This window comes from Oryx dammah, unplaced genomic scaffold (assembly GCF_014754425.2).
Source record: "Oryx dammah isolate SB20612 unplaced genomic scaffold, SCBI_Odam_1.1 HiC_scaffold_9, whole genome shotgun sequence".
NCBI classification, from domain to species: Eukaryota; Metazoa; Chordata; class Mammalia; order Artiodactyla; family Bovidae; genus Oryx; species Oryx dammah.
In genome coordinates this window covers 14796295-14805707 of record NW_024070193.1, presented here as the reverse complement: position 1 = coordinate 14805707, position 9413 = coordinate 14796295, and positions in this window count along the sequence as shown.

Here is a 9413-nt window from a genome sequence, read left to right as displayed (position 1 = left end):
TTGTTTTTAACTTTCTGTGAATGGAATTCCTCATTTACACATCCATCCTTTGGGATTTTCTTTTTAACACTGAACATTTATGTACATTTTTAGAATGATAGGAAAAGCAAATGTATAAGATTAATTGTCATTTATTATTTTCATTAGGTGGTAAGTGAGGTGACACTAGGCAAGTTTTTTCTTCATATTCTCTGGGGGAAAAGATTTGCTGAAACATCTATTATCATGAGCAGACTGTATGTGCTATTTTAATGCATATAAGAGATGACTTCAGATTAAGTTAGTAGTCACACTGTAACCTGGCCCAGTGGAAGAACATGGAAGCTGGAGCTAGCAGACTTGGGTTTGAGTCCTGATACAACAACTCTGGAGTGAATGGCATCATGACAAAGCTTTGAGTCTTAAGTGTCTCTTGTCTAAGGATCCAGGGACCACACTATTTTGTAGGAGTTAATATTTAACATGTGAAGAACAGATTACTTGGAACCACTCAATAAATATTGGCATTTGCTTTCCCCTTTGCTTATGTTCCATCAAGCTGGGCTGTTCAAACCTCCACGTTATTTATTCTGTTAGCCGCGAGTTAGAATCACAAACTGCAGTTAAACATACTAATATTGCATTTCTTAAAAACAAATGTCTTATTCTAGCTGGTGTTTCTCCTACATTCTCCTCAGCAACAAAGCTTGTTTCATACCCTCCACAGAACAGCAATATCCCAGAATGCCAATATCCCGGGTAATTTGATAGGGATCTCACTGAATCTGCAGACTGCCTTGGGTAGTATGGCTATTTTAACAGTATTCTTCAAATCTCAGCGCATGGGACAGCTTTCTTTTCCTAATGTTGTTTATGTGGTAACAGTCACATAACATAAGACATACTGCTGTAACCGTATTTAACTGTTCAGGTCAGCAGCACTATGTATACTCACATTGTTATGCAATCCCCACCATCATCCACCTCTCCAAAGTTTCACTTTCCTAAACTGAAACTGTCCCCATGAAACACCAACTCCCCGTTTCCCCTCTCCACCCCACCCCACCCTTTTGCCCCTGGCATTTGCAAGCAATGCAACCAATAAGGGCCCAATATCTAAGGTATACAAATAGCTCAGTTCAGTAACAAGCACATTTTACAAATGAGTTGAAGACCTAAATAGACATTTTTTCAAAGAAGGCATACACATTTCCGATAGCCACATGAAAAGATGCTCAACATTGCTAATTATTAGGGAAGTCCAAATCAAAACTACAGTGAGTTATCACCTCAGACCAATCAGAATGGCCATCATCAACAAGTGTACAAATAATAAATGTGGGAGAGGATGCGGAGAAAAAAAGGAACCCTCCTACACTGTTGGTGGAGAAGTAAATTGGTGTAGCCACTATGGACAACAGTGTGGAAGTTCATCAAAAAACTAACAACAGAGTTGTCATTTTTTTGTTTTTTGTTTTTTCTTAATTCTCTAATTTAAGTTCGACTCTTTTATGACCCCATGGACTGTAGCCCACCAGACTCCTCTGTCCATATCACACACACACACACACACACACACACACACACAGAGGCTTGCTACTCAGCCATAAAAAATAATGAAACAATGCTATTTGCAGCAACATGGATAGACCCAGAGATTATCATTCTAAATGAAGTAAGCCAGTCAAAGACGAATTCCAATGATATCACTTATACATACAATCTAAAATATGATACAAATGAGCTTATTTACAAAACTGAAACAGACTCATGGACCCAGAAAACAAATGTATGGTTACCAAAGGGGACAAAGGATGGGAAGGGATAAATTAGGGGTTTGGGTTTAGCAGATGTAAACTGCTATGTATAAAATACATTAACAACAAGGTCCTACTGTATGGTACAGGGGACGATACTCAGTATATTGTAACAAACTATAATGGAAAAGAATGTGAGAAAGAAAACATACATACATAGATACACTTGCAGAACCGAATCACTTTGTTTCACTCCGGACACTAAGGCAACATTCTGAATCAATTATACTTCATGGGGAACACGTGTATACCTGTGGCGGATTCATGCTGATGTATGGCAAAACCAATACAATATTGTAAAGTAATTAACCTCTGGTTAAAATAAATACATTTATATTTAGAAAAAATAAATAAAAAGAAAACACACAAAAAACCAAATGACTACTGAAAAGTCCCTCTTCCCAATGTTCTCCATCACCTGAATGCAACTACAAACTACACAAGTGAACTCAGGTTTGTGACACCCGATCATTACAGAGAAAGTAAGCTTTCTGCAAGCCAGTGCTGTATGACTTTTGGTGTTATTGTAAATCATCGCATTCATGTCCTATAGCTACCAGAAATTTCCATAAACCACTTGCAACCCTAAAATATGTGTTTTTGTTTTTAACTTTCTGTGAATGGAATTCCTCATTAACACATCCATCCTTTTGGATTTTTTTTTTTAAAAAAAAACATTGAACCTTTATGTATATTTTTAGAGCTATAGTGAAAACAAAATGTTTAAGATTAATTGTGATTTATTATTTTCATTAGGTGGTAATGGAGGTGACGCTAGGTGAGGTTTTTCCCTCATATTTTATGGGGGAAAAGGTTTGCTGAAAAATCTATCATCATGAGCAGATTGTATGGGCTATTTTATTGCATATAAGAGATGACCTTCAGATTAAGTGCCCCATTAGTCACACGGGAACCTGGCCCAGAGGAAGAAATGGATGCTGGAGCCAGCAGACTTGGGTTTGAGTCCTGACACAGCAACTCCTGAGTGAACAGTATCACAACAAAGCCTTTGAGTCTTAAGTGTCCCTGTCTATAGAACCAGGGATCACACTATATTGTTGGATTTAATATTTAACACAGTGCTGCAGGTGAAGAATAGGTTACTTGGAACCATTCAATAAATACTGGCATTTGCTTCCCCTTTTGCTCATGTCACATTAAGCTGGGCTGTTCAAACCAAACCTGCAGTTAAACATACTACTATAATCCATTTCTTAAAAACAAATGTCTTATTCCAGCTGGTGTCAAAATCAGTAGAACATATCTCCTTCATTTTCCCCAGCACCAAAGTTCGTTCCATTCCCTCCACAGTACACCAATATTCCAGGACCCGAAAAGGATCATCTAGAAGCCAATTCCTTTGTTCCAAATCAAGAAGAAGCAAAAGCAGCCAGTTTCTGTGGGCCACAAACAATTAGTTTGTTCACAAAATCTGCACTTACCTGGATCCCCGTGTCTCACTGTCATCAGCAGAGCACCTTCAAGACCTTAACTAGAGACTGAGGCTGGGAGGCCAAGAATGGCCCAGATCGCATCTCTCATCCTCTAGGAGCTCACAGCCTAGTGAAGAGAAGATTAAGTGCTTACAAAATACGTATTAATATGAACAGCTACCATTTACTGAGGGCTTACTCTGTGGCACCCGTAGGCACTGCGTTAAATGCAAACCCTGTATGCACTCACTTAATCCCCATGAGATCTCTGAGATGGCCACTGCCACTCTACAGGTGAGGAAACGGCGCAGAGGGGTTTAGATGTTTGCAGAGACCTAACCACTCTTAGCGCTTTGCATAGCGAAGGAAACTATAAGCCTGAGGCAAAATATTTGTGAACCATCCAACTGACAGTGGATTAATTTCCAACATATAGCAACAGCTCATGCAACTCAATAAGCAGAAAAACAAACAAACGTCCCAATCAAAGAATGGGCAGAAGACCTAAATAGACGTTTCTCCAAAGATGACATACAGATGGCAACAGGCACATAAAAAGATGCTCAACATCTTTAATTATGAGAGAAACAGAAACCACAATGAGGTTGCACCTCACACCAGGCAGAGGCATTGTTGCTGTTCAGTTGCTAAGTTGTGTCCAACTCCTTGCAACCCCACGGACTGCAGCATACCAGGCTCCCCTGTCTTGCACTATCTCCCAGAGTTTGCTCCAACTCCAACCACCACCACCAGTCAGTATGGCCATCGTCAAAATGTCTACAAATAATAAATGCTAGAGATGGTGTGGAGAAAAGGGAACCCTCCTACACTGTTGGTGGGAATGTAAAGTGGTGTGGCCACTATGAAAAAAGTTACGGAGATTCCTTAAAAAACTAAAAATAGAGTTACTATATGATACAGTTGTCTCACTCTGGGGCATAAATCTAGAGAAAACTCTTAACTCAAAAAGATAACATGCAGCTCAACATTCATAGCAGTACTGCTTACAATAGCCAAGACAGGAAACAAGCTACATGTCCAACAAAAGATGAATGGATAAACACGTGGTATGTATGTGTATATAAACACACACACACAGTGGACTACTACTCAGTCATAAAATAGGACAATGCCAATGGCAGCTTCAGAGCCTGCCTCCATATGGTCCTGGGCACACTCCTCTATCCCTCTGAGCCTCAGCTTCATCGGTAAATGGGCTTGATTGCAGGGACTAAAGGCTACAAGCGAATGTGCTTGGTGAGTATCAAAGGCTATAGATCACAGGGGCTTCTTCCTGCCCCTGTGTAAGTGCTTCTGGAGTTCTAAAAGCAGAAGTGTGCACTTGGTTGAGCTGATGGGAGGGAAGCCTGTGTGGTGGGAGTGGGGTTCTGCAGAAGACAGAGCCTGAATTCCCGAGGAAGGGAAGTCAGGGAGATACCCTCCAGCAGGAGGGCTCCGGAAGGGGAGGAGCGGTGGGAACAGGGAGCACCCAGATGCCTGGCTCTGCCCCCGTGTCAGTGCACATGGGGGTACAGCTCAGGGGGAGAAGCCAGGCTCGGTGGGTCCAACACTCCCGCTGGGCATCTGCAGTGGGGTGATGCGGCTGAGGTCGGGTAGCAACTGGTTCTAGACGGAGGGCAAGCCCGGGCCCGTGTTTCCTGCACCCCAGGAGCCAGCAGCTCATTAAAGAGGAGGGAAGGAGCAATTACCTGCCAACTTCAGAAGCAAAAGACCAGAAGGAGCGGGGGCAGGAGGAGGGTGGTTCTCCACCTGGGGCCCCAGAAGTGTGCCAGGATGCAGAAGGGATGAAAGGAAGACGGAGACGGCTTCTGGGGTTACTGGCTGAGGTCAGGACAGGGTCAGTCAACCAGGTGGCCCGGAAGGCTGGGAAGAGTGGCTGAGGCTTGATCTGACCTGTCATGGGGAGCCCCAGGGAGCCCTGGACAAGGAGGGGCAGGCTTCAAGGGAGAGAGGGGCTGTGAGCGACTGAACTGCAGGGGGACGGGGAGGAAGGAAACCCCAAGTGGGGCTGTGCCCTGTATCAAAGGTGGTGCCGTCAAACAGAAATATGCCAACCCCCTGGGCAATTTACAATTGTCGGATAGCCAATTAGAGACAGCAAGAAGGTGAAATTACTTCTGATAATATATTTAACCCCAAATATCAAATATTTGTCATTTCAACATGAAATCAATGCAAAAATTACTACTGCAATAACTCACATTTCTCCTGTGCCAAGTCTTCAAGGCCGGGAGTGTCTCTTGGCCAGGACACCCGGATGCAGATTAGCCGCCTTTTTGGAGTCATAGGCAGCTGGCAGCTGTAGCACAGGACAGCACAGGTCTAGACAGAGGATAGGCTGGGCTGAAATGACTGCGGACGTGGCCCTTCCTGGCTTCCATCTGTGCCCTCTGTAGACTGCCACCAGCTCGAGGGCTCTGCTGTCCATCGACACGAGCCGTGAGCAAGGGAGCACCCCTGGCCAGCCTCCTCTCTGCTCTGGGGCCAGGCTGGTTATCTGTCTCCCATGCATGCCTTGAACATTATTTAGCCCTGGATTTCTCAGAGATAGTCCAAGAGAAAGGAGTTGGTCTTAGAAAATGAATGTCTCACTATTCTGAAGCGTCCCCATCTTCCGAGGGCTAGGGTGGGCTGAGGAAGTGGGTTTCAAGTCCATGGTAGTTGCTCAGCCCAAGATAACGCGTGGAGATGGCGGCACTGGAGACCTGATTGGGAGCCTGCAGCCAAGAGCAGGGGAGGCTAATTTAAAACAGCTGATTGTTATAGGTAACCAGGTGCCACGGATAAGACGCTTTAAGCCCCTTCTTTAAGCTGCCCATGCATCTCCTTGATTCCGGAGAAGAGGAACTGGCTTCCAGAGAATCCTTTTAGGTTCCTGGGATACCAGTGTGCCATGGAGGGTATGCAACAAACTGATGCTGGGCAACTCGGGCCTGAGTTTCAGCTTTATGGCCTCGAGAGAGTCGGGTCATCTTCCTGCACCTCAGTTTCCTTATCTGAGATGTGAGAACAGGAATGTATATGCTTGGGGGGTTTATTCAAAGGATAAGATGTGTGTGAAGCCCCTCACCTGGGACATGAGGGCTCCACAGATGGGAAGTGATTTATGGGTTCTGATTACTGTCATTGCCATTGCTATTCATGGAGCAGGGCCTGGGCTGAGTTTGTGGTTTGGGTCGGCAGAAGCAACAGGAGAAAGACGGGAGGGGGCACGGAGGGGCCCGTGGAGGGATGTCTCCTTACCACAGCCAGTCTGCAAGGGGGTCTCTTAGGGATGAAGGTGGAGCCAGAGGCCCCCCATGATGGGCAGGGCGGGAGAGGGGGCGGCTGGGAGCTTGTCCTGGGCGGGCAGGCTGGTGGGTGAGCGGCTCTCCAGCCGTAACTGTGAACTCTGTCTGGGGGTCATGCTCTTCCCCACAGGTTTCCAGCTCCACCTCCCACGTCCAGAGTTACCCAAACATTTTCCAAACCAGTCTGACCCCTTTCTAATGTGTTCCAGATGCATTTGCAAGAAACTGGAAAAATGCAGAGCCAAGTGAGAGGCTGTACATTTATAGGGCCGTATTGGGCCCAAAGATTTTGCCGTGGGTACCCCGTTCCAGGGGTCGAGTTGCCTCCAGGCCTCTTCCTCTCGTCTCTCCTGGGAGGAGTCCTCCACCAGCCACTGCTCCTGCTGAGGCAGGGTCTGTCTCGGGCACGTGCGTTGACCCTCAGACCCATCACTGGGCTGGGGTCACTCATTTTCTGACTGTTTATTGAGCACCTACTATTATTATTTGCTTTGTATGATTTTTAAAATGGAGATAAAACTGACATAACATTGTATCAGTTTCAGGTATACTGTATTTTCTTAATAATTTAGAAAAACAGTTTTGGTCTCACAAACTCCCTGAAAGGGCTCAAAGGACCTCCAGGGGGTCCAGGGATCACTGGGAACAATGTCTTTAGAGGAAAAGTACACGGATTGAGAGAGCTTAAAATAGGGCAACCTGACCCAGGCGCAGGGACAAGACCCTAGAGTAAAAAGGAGGACAAGGGTAAAGTATGTGCAAAGGCCCAGTGGTGAGGAAGAGTGGGGCACTCTCGAGGGACTGAAAGCAGTAATTACGAACCCTCAGCCTGGTGTATACTGGGGCCGCTGCAAGTCCCTCCACCCCTTAGGTTCGTATCACTAAAAATGTGTTGACACGCTGAGTACAGAGCTCATCCCTTCCCTCTTGGAACTGACAGTCTGGGAGAGGGATAGGTTATGGTCATCCCCACCAGCGTGACTGTGGTGTGTGCAGAGAGGGGGGAGTCGGGCCTGATTTGTGTGCGAGTAGGTAGGGCACAAATGGCAGGTTTGGAAAGTCAAGGTGGCAGGGGGATTTAAGTTCAGTCTTGAGGGGAGAGTAGGGGTGATCCAGGCCCAGAGGATGGTGTGTTCATACCAAGCTGAAGGGCAGCAGGGCTTAGAGGTTGCGAGGGAAGAGTTAGCCTGTCCTGTGGTGGGAACGGGAAGCTGCGCCGTGGAGAGGTGGCGAGACCGGCAAGGGCGACGGCTGTTAAGTGCAGGGTGCGGACCAGACCAGCTGACTCTAAGCTCTAAACCCATCGTGGTTTGTTGTTAAGACCACCGGCTGAATTCTAAGCCTTGGCTCAGTATCTCGCGGGTAAGTCACTTCGCCTCTTGGGACCACCTTATAGATGCTACATTGATTGGAGGTTTGGATTCCGGTCTGGTCTGCCTGGGCTCAGATCCCAGGTCTGCGATAATTCACCTGTGTGACCTTGGATCAGTCACTGAACCTCTCTGCGACTTAGCTCCTCCTCCCTATATACTAGGAATAATGCTAGTACCTACCACATATGATTACTGTATGGAATCAGTGAGTTATATGTACAGCTATAGGACTGAAATATTATTCCTGACAAATTCCTCACCCCTAAGAGGGATGTTCATCCCTACTTCCCCACTTTAGGTTTCAGCATCTGAAAACCTCAGGAGGTGTGCACCAGGTACTATTTTTATGTGAGTGCTTCCGAGAGGAGCTGAAGCAGAGGACCTGGGGGAGGGGTCTGTCCAGAGAAGGCCCCAGAGGGTCCTGCTTGGTTACATTCAGTCCTCTGGCAGGCCTGGGAGGCTGCTTCTGCTCTCCCCCACCCACCGTGGCTCCTTTCCCTCCTCATCCCCATGGACTTGTTCCAAAGGACAGCCTTGTGATATGATAAAAAAAAATGCCTCCTGTGCTTTCCTGACCGAGTCTTGTTTTCCTGCCACACTCAAAGCGGGCGAAGACAGGGCAGTGTGGCAGAGAAGAGTGTTGGGTGTCTGTGGTCGGACCGCACCGGTTTGAATCCTGCCTTCCCCAGGTAAGAGCTGAACAATTGGAGCGTGTGACTTGCTACAAAAGGCTCATCTGAAAAGTGAGATGGTAAGACCTCCCCAGGAAGCTGTTAAGAACGATAGAAGCATTTGGAATAGGAGGTGCTCAGTAGATACTTGCAAGGGTTGCTGTTTGTCAGGCAGTGAGCTCAACACGTTGTGTCACTTGGCCTGACGAGGCTGCCTTTGTAACTGTTCCCACTGGCAGCTGTCCGGTCAACGGCCCAAGGACACAGAACTAGGAAGGTCCACACCCCACTCCACCTTTTTCCAAAGGTTATGCTCTCACCTGCTGTCCATGTGGCTGCCAACAATAAATGCTTTCCAGTCTTCATGTTGCTACTTTCTGGTTGGGAAACTTTGGTTAAGCTGATTCCTTCATCTGAGCCCTGGCTTCCTCCTGCATTAAAAGATAATATGAAGTCTGAGATGTGAGTGGAGAAGAATGTGCCCATGAGGTTGGACTTCCACTGAGATCCTGCACTGTCCCTGCCTCAGTTTCCCCCTTTGGTAAGAATGAAGTAAACTGGCTTGATGGATTCTGAGGCTCTTTCTCTAACTGGGCCATCTGAGCTGCTTCTGGGGAAGCTGAGGTTAGAGAGGCTAGGGAAATGGCAGAGCCTGGAACTGTCAGAGCTGACAAAGCAGCCAGGGCCCTCCCCTCACCAGCTTGCTGAGACTCAGCGTGGCGATCACAGGATGAGCCCCCTCCAGATGCCGTACCCAGCTGAGAGGCCCCTCAAGTGCTGAAGAGTCAGGGCACTGGGATTCAGCCTGCCTGCCACTGAGTTCTGGCTT